This window comes from Lissotriton helveticus, chromosome 7 (genome assembly GCF_964261635.1).
Source record: "Lissotriton helveticus chromosome 7, aLisHel1.1, whole genome shotgun sequence".
NCBI classification, from domain to species: Eukaryota; Metazoa; Chordata; class Amphibia; order Caudata; family Salamandridae; genus Lissotriton; species Lissotriton helveticus.
This window is the reverse complement of record NC_136068.1, coordinates 1,863,023,951-1,863,031,496: the sequence shown is the minus strand read 5'-3', so window position 1 is coordinate 1,863,031,496 and position 7,546 is coordinate 1,863,023,951. Positions and strand designations below refer to the sequence as shown.

Below are 7,546 nucleotides of genomic sequence, written 5' to 3'. Positions count from 1 at the left end.
GACTGGACACCAGTAATGTCTCCCCTATTTCCTTATGTATTAAAAGAGATCTTTTGTAGCTTCCTTTATCGTCATATTTATCGTCCTCAGCCTTAGCATCCACTCCCGCAACCACCTCAGAAGAAGTTAGGAAACCTCCATGAATTCTAGGTTGCCTCTTGCTCGTATATGTTTTAGCAATTACTCTCCGATATTACTCCTTTTTCCTTATTATGATTATTCTATTTTATATACCATATTCAGTTTATTGTTACAAATGATATTTCTTTTAGAATTGTGATTTGGGTAATAATTTCCCCTTTTTCTACCCACCTTTTTCCCCCTTTCTCTCCCCCCTTTATCTTCTTCTCCCCCCTTGTATTTTATGATTATATTTGATTTTTAATGCATCATATGTTTTTTATCCATATTTCTTTTATGTACTGTTTCTATTTTCTTCAATAAACTTTAAACTTAAAAAAAAAAGTTAAATGAAACAATTTTTGCGAGGTCATCAGGTCAAAGGTCATATGAGTTAATTTCCTCTGATTTCATGGCGGGAGACGTCAAAGCATCTGATGTCTCTTCTGCTACTCCTGGCACATTGGAAAACAACCTTTATATCAGTGCTGTGATGATGACAATGCATTTTCCAATGTAAGTAAAACGATCACACAATTGTATTCATTGAATTGCTGAAAATGTAGATTTATTTGTCCTCACAAAGATAATCATACAGGAAATGCAAATACTCATCATCAAACCGCCTCCCCTACTGAAGAAACCCACATAGACAAAAGTAGTGCTTAATTCATACACAGACACAAAAATCTACTTTATTCATCTCATCTCATGCAGAGTTTGATTAGAAATCACCAGTTAAAGATATTTCTTTAGATTTGAAAAAAAGCACCCAAATATTCTAATTATAACAACAACGTTGTAATATAATGAGAAAAAACACTTAAAAGGGAATCTTAATCCAATAAACCAGTAATCCAGTAAAATGCACCTAAATGTATCTCATTTCAGGGAGGAAGCTACCAATGTTGCAGCAGGTGTGATGACCTCTGGGGATAAACTCGTGGGGGCCCCTGTGCCACAATTATGAATGCTCTTTACTCCATCCGAAGGGGCACAGAGGGCCCATCTTCGATGCATCCAGTAGGGCCCCACAATGAACTTGAAAGGACACTGCCTCATTGACTGGACACACACTGACATGTGTTAATGAAGTAAGGGATTCTTGTGCAAGTGGATCACTCATTGGAACCCAGTGCTAACAATTTGCATAGCTGCATATGCAAATTAGTATAATTTAGTCCATGTTTTTTCCATTTACGAAAACTCAGTGACATATCTACAGGGAAGTGCCGCAGCATGGCACCGCAAGCCCTTTTGCTGCGCCACACTGCAGCACTTCCGAAGCACAAGAATGCAACATATTTACAATAATATGTCACATTCCTGCGCTCTCCCCTGTGCTAGTGCACAAACTGCAGCCATGCGCTGGAGCAGGCATCCATGCACCATGTTGCAAGGATGCCTGAGTCATGGAGAGTTAGTTTTTGGGCAGAAAGGGGCACCTTCCTGCCCAATAACAATCACAATAGGCATTTTCCTCTTTCACTGAGTGCTGTAGAATTCAACACGCTTTGATTGAGGAAAAAAGTAGGAGATAGGAAAATATTTCTCCTAGTTGCGCCTTGCTACGCCTCCCCTGGGGAGGTGTAGCATTGACACGCATTATCAGATTTACGATTCCGCGTAAATCTGGAAATATGTCTCGTTCTATGGGTGAGGCATTAGAACACTCGCAGCAACAATCATGGAACACCCCTTTAACGCAAATTGCTGAATGTGCAGGGGCCATACTTATACTTAAAGGAGAGGAAAAGTCAGGCAGGGAGGCTTTTCCTCTTCTTGTAAATATGGAGATATGAAATGCACCTCCAGTACGTCACAACAGTGATGTACTGGTGGTGCAGGGGGGTTGTAAATCTGCCCCAAAATGTGCAGGAAGTAAATCTGTGTTGTGTTTTTAGTTTTAAAAGCCCGGGTGCATTTGTGTCCTACGGTTGTCTCCATGGCATCACTAAAAGAAGCCTGGCCTGCTTCACTCTCTTAGGTATTTGGTTCACATGTCAGCAACAATTGTTTCTGCTTATTAGACCCTATTCACAGAGTTATTCTAGCTGTGAGCATAGGTTTAAAGCTGAATGTGTTTCTGCTGCACCTCCTAGGAACATCAACAAGTGATTCCAGCCAGACATAGGCCAATTAACATATCTGAGTTGTAAATATCAACATACATGTAGTTATAAATTGGATCCTGCATATTTAGGACTTTCTTTGTGAAATAAGGCAGAGTTGGTCACACTGACCCACAGAATGACATGCATGGTTCCAGTGTGTGGCTGCTACAGAAACCTAGTGAGGCACCCAATGAACTATCATATTGTGACATCAACTAAGGCCCTTGGGAGTGAAGTTCAACTCCAGAGAATCAGTAACTCCCAGTCAGAAAATGGACGTGGCTCATGCCCTGTGGGCAGAAGAACGACATGTGCAGCTCTGACAATTAGGGTCTGGGGTATGGAGTGGTTTGATTTGCACACGTTTTCAGGCACAGGTCTTCTTACACGCAGAGTTGCTTAGGTGATATATATAGTGTGGAATTATCTTATGTTCTGTACAGAACACACATTTTTGCTGCAGTGATGCAAAGTGGCCAGAGTAAGGTCTTAGCAGAATTTCTGCTCAGAGCCGACAGACACGGATGCAGCAGTAAACATCAGTGGCAAGGTATGGCACAGCAATGACAGAGCTTTGTCACCTGCAGAGACAAGTGACTTATTCCCACCAAGCCCCTGAAGAGAGCAGTCTTCTTGAAGTGCAGCAAACATGCTCAGCGGCCTATCCCGATACCAAAGGGGATGATGAACGGAGCGCTTGAGCAAATCAAACACTCACCCCCAGTCAACTGATCTGGTTTTAATCCATCATTATTCTTTAGCTCACTCCACCACCCCAGTTCAGACATGGCCAATCTCAGCACAGCACTGCTTGAAGGTATAAAACACCCAGTCATAGAGCATGGCCTTGTCTCCCTCACTTGAGGTAACAGTTTTACTGTTATGTAGCAATGACGACCAGTGGCGCAGTCCACATATGGCATTGGTTGACATCCTGGTAAGGTGTCAATGTTCATTACTAACCTACCGGAAAGCCCAATTATTTTGCATAAAACATTAATTGGGTCCAAGGATGACTGCCTGTTACCTAAAGGATGTTTGTGAAGTAGGGTGAGTGAAAATGGAAGCTCTAAAAGAATCCTTTGAAGATTCCTCATCTTTAAAATAAAGCGCAATCAATCAAAGAATAGCAAATCAATGTTGAGGCATAACCCCTAAGAAGAAGAAGGTGTGACTGGTACTACTATTTACTAATGGTGTCAGATTTCACATCAATGTACATATCAGTGCCAGAGTCACAGTGGTATTTCCCATATTCAGTTATAGTAGTACAACCCTGGATTATTTTCAGCTCCACTGGAACTGAGATCTTCACCTCCTTGCTCATGAAACTGACTGTCACTTTTGTGCGGGGCGGTACCTTCATGGGCAAACTTAACTCTGCCGCCTTCCTCGTGGTGGTTGACTCCACCTCATCTCTCTTCACTGTGAAGGTGTTGGACACCTCTGACTCAATGTTGACCACTCCTTTCAAGGTGAATGAACTCCCCACCTTGATTGTAGACTCATTGCTGAATTCAAAGCTATGGGAGATATATTTCTCATACTCTTTGCAAGAAGAAGCAGTGAACTCCTGCTCGCTGTCTGTGTTGTTGCTGTAAATATACTGATCTGCCTGGATGTTCTCTTCACTCTCTATCTTTTTCTGGTCCCACAGAAGCGTGGCGGTCACAGAGCCTTGCCCCGCACGCAGAGGGTAGACATGAGAGATTTGATTATCCAAACCGACAGCACTGTAGTTTGCCAGATATTCACCAGCCCTGGCTACAATACACCTCCCCTTTTTATTTGGATGCTCATATAGAACCCATGCTCCGCGCTGGACTCTGTGGGATGATATCCTATCATTTATATTTCCAAACACTAGATTGGCCTCTCGCGTCAGAACTGTTGAACTACCACAAGCATTCTGATCCTCATAGAGTGTGATCTTTGGATAGGTCAGGTCTTCAGTGATCAGCCGCAGAGAAGATGCCATGTCATTATTTGAAAGTTGAGGATACTCTCCCTCTTCCAGGGCAAGGAATGATCCCTTATGGTTTGATTGCTCGTACATTAGCCATGGTTGCCCCACCACCTTTGCAGAAGAGATGCAGTCTGCAAAGCTCTCCGCTGCCAGATTCAGAACATCTGCCGTGTATGTCCTGCAGAGTCCCTGGAAGTTGGGATTTTCATAGACAGTGATGGTGTTCATGGTCGTCATCTTGGAAGTCTCCAACGTGTTTTTCGTAGCTGGCCCTGTAATACAACGCAACAGCCGGTCTGTGGAGAAACGTAATTCACAATTGAGTGAAAATTCACATCAAGACTATAGTTAGGTGTCTTTGTTCAGAAAATTGCTTTTCAGACTAAGAGATTTATTTCCTAGGAATTTAAAACCCTCACACATAACGTTGTTGGCTTTAACAGGCAAACCAATGACCTCAGGGTTTATTTAAAATGTAGTTTACAAAGAACCCATTAGCAATAGCAATGACGAAGTGACAGGATGGGACAAAATCCAAAGGCAGCATAAAAAAAGTGACTAAAGGACTGGAAAATTACCAATAGCACACTCTTGAAATTTCACAGTATTTAAAACCAAATCTTCAAATGTAGATGTGCAACATCAAAAAGTGTTCTGTTTATAACATTATTTACATCTAAAAATATCTTCCACTTGTGTTTGGGAGAAGACCGGCCGTGCACCATCAAACAAGCTTGTCCAAGTTATCAACTGAGTGTTAGCTGCTGTATCATTGAATGTTCTTAAAGTGTTTTCATTCATATACTTTATTATTTACACAAATTGACCAAGTTTGCTGAATTGGTAAAATTGCCTTTCAACATGAAACGATTGTCATAGATGGTACCCTGGGACTTGTTACCATCAAATGATTTATTGCAATATAAATTTGAGCATAAATCAGAGTCTGCCTTATATTGTGATCTAGAACTTTGTCACATTGTCAATAACTGTGTGTAATTTGGTTTTGCAGGATCTCAGCTGGGGTGAGAGCTAATTATCAGCCTGTTGGATGAACCCTGACTTGAGGTCAGGTGACTAAGGTGCACTTTGGAACTTTTCACTTCACCTTCCCAAACTCACACTTGCCCAGTTTTCAACATTAAATTGGGAGATGGAAACAAGCAGATACATCATTTGGACTCGACCAAGGTGATTCACCTGTCTCTGACCCTGAAAAACACTCACCTGATGATAACCCATAATCCACTTGACTATTGACATTTTCCTATAGAACTTTCCTATGTACTGTAGTGCCTGGTTGCCTGATTGTGTCTATAATACTCAGTCCCAGGGTGCTGCTCTGCTCCTGGGTGGATCTGATAGACCCTTATTAACTGGAGGGTCTGGAAACCTGTGTCTCTTAGCGAGTTGAGCATTTTCGTGTTCCTGGTTGTACCCCATAAACCTTATAAAAACTACAACCTTGGTGGTTTTCAGAAGGCGTTTCCTTGTGTTAGTTACACCTATGATGCACCTAAATAGACCCAAAAGACCACCATTAGATTTTTCCGGAAAGCAGTGCCTTTCATTTTTTTGCAGCTAAGCCACTCTCGGTCAAAATCAAACTATTATTAACATGTTGTTTCGGAAGCTGCTCTGTTCTGGTCCATACATATGTGGTGTTTCTTCTTAGCTCCACCAGCTCTTACTAACTTGCGGTTTTGGGAAGCTGTATCTTCCAAGTGGGAATGCTGTCACCCTTCACATTACTGCCACAATATCTACAATGTCACTTTGAAGCCATAAAGATACCCTGGACCCAATTCACAAACTTAAACTTAGACCTGAAGTTTAAGCTTAGACCTAAAGTCTAAGGGCCATTTTAACAAAGGTAAAATTTCACCTGAAGTACATATATATCATTTTGTGAATTGAGCCTTCAGAGTTCATATCTGAACTTAGACCTGAAGTATGAGAAAGAGCAATGGAGTCTACCAAATGCTTTGCTAGTCAGTTAAATAACAACACAAGGCATTTAAATTTCATAGGCACCATTTATAGGTCCCTGGTATCATTTCTAGACCTAGAAATCTATGTAAAAAACATTACATTGCACACACGCAGATACAGAAAAGCAACAGCGGGTAACTCCATCCTGCATGCTGATAGTTTCCACCCAACCCAACGAAAAAGGAGCATTCCCTATGGAGAGCATCTCAGGATGAAACAGAACTGCAGTGAGGGGAAGGCATTAGAGAATGCTCAGAATGACCTCACTATCAGATTCAGAGAAAGAGGTTATAAAGATCATGTCCTTTCAACAGCATTGCAAACGGTCAGCAGTATAAAGATAGAAGCCCTCTTGAAATCAAAAGAAGGGAAGTAAGAAAAAAGAGACGGACAACTAGGAAATAGGGTTTATTACTGGGTACAGTGCCAACCAAACATAATTTAGAGATTGTGTGAGTAGGCACTGGCACCTTATCAGAAGTGATCCAATGCTCAGCACAGTGGTAAAATGGAGACCACAGGTGACCTTCAAGAAACCCAAATCCATGAGACAAGAATTGGTAGACAATAGCCCAGAAATAATAAAACCAAAGACTTTGCTTAGGGTGAAATCCAGGCTTCTATAAATGCCAAAAATGTAGGGCCTGCACAATTGCCCAAAATGCCAAATCAGTAATGCCACCATTCATGGCAAAACCATGGAGAATCAGATGCTTTCTGAACTGCAGAAGTGACCATGTAGTTTATTATTCTACTGTCCAAAATGATATGTTGGAAGCACAATTCACATGGTTCACGTTCGCATTCTCCAACATGTGTGGGCAATGAAGAATAATGATAAGACATACCCAGTGGCACGCCACATTAATGAGATCCACACGGGCAGTTTGGAAGACTTAACCCTTTATGCAGTTGACCAAGTGTCAAAAATGCAAAGAGGAGGAAATAAAGAGAAAAATTGCGACAGCTAGAACAGGGGTCCCCAAACCGGTCCTGGAGGGCCGGATCCATTGCAGATTTTTTGGATATCCCCATTGAGATACATGTAGTAATTTTAAAAATCTGGCATGGATCCGGCCCTCCAGGACCGGTTTGGAGACACCTGAGCTAGAATCTAAATATATGCTGCTTCTTAAAACTAGAGTACCATCAGGGTTAAACGCAGATGAGGTTTTGCATGTGCACCTAGGCCACTATTAAGATCACGAACAGATGGCTCATTTTAACAACAGGCTCCCATAACCCACAATGTGATAGGTTCATGGGTCAGACATGAGAAAAGAAATTGCACAGGAATTGGCACAATAATAAAAACAAAAAAAGAAAAATATAACTCTAGTTTTGGAGTAAGAAT

At 41.5% G+C, this 7,546-nt stretch overlaps 1 pseudogene across 4 annotated transcripts in view; it reads right to left on the bottom strand.

Annotated features, from left to right (window-relative positions):
• Nucleotides 1-666: 666 nt before the first annotated feature.
• LOC144770845 (epidermal differentiation-specific protein pseudogene) overlaps nt 667-7,546 on the bottom strand; it is a 193,633-nt pseudogene continuing 186,753 nt past the window's right edge. For 2 of the 4 annotated variants that reach the window (XR_013599049.1, XR_013599050.1), the window contains one exon: nt 667-4,496. The product of XR_013599049.1 is annotated as an epidermal differentiation-specific protein pseudogene, transcript variant X1 (transcript). The remainder of the gene's footprint in view (nt 4,497-7,546) is intronic. The other 2 variants (XR_013599051.1, XR_013599052.1) reach the window with 1 other exon arrangement.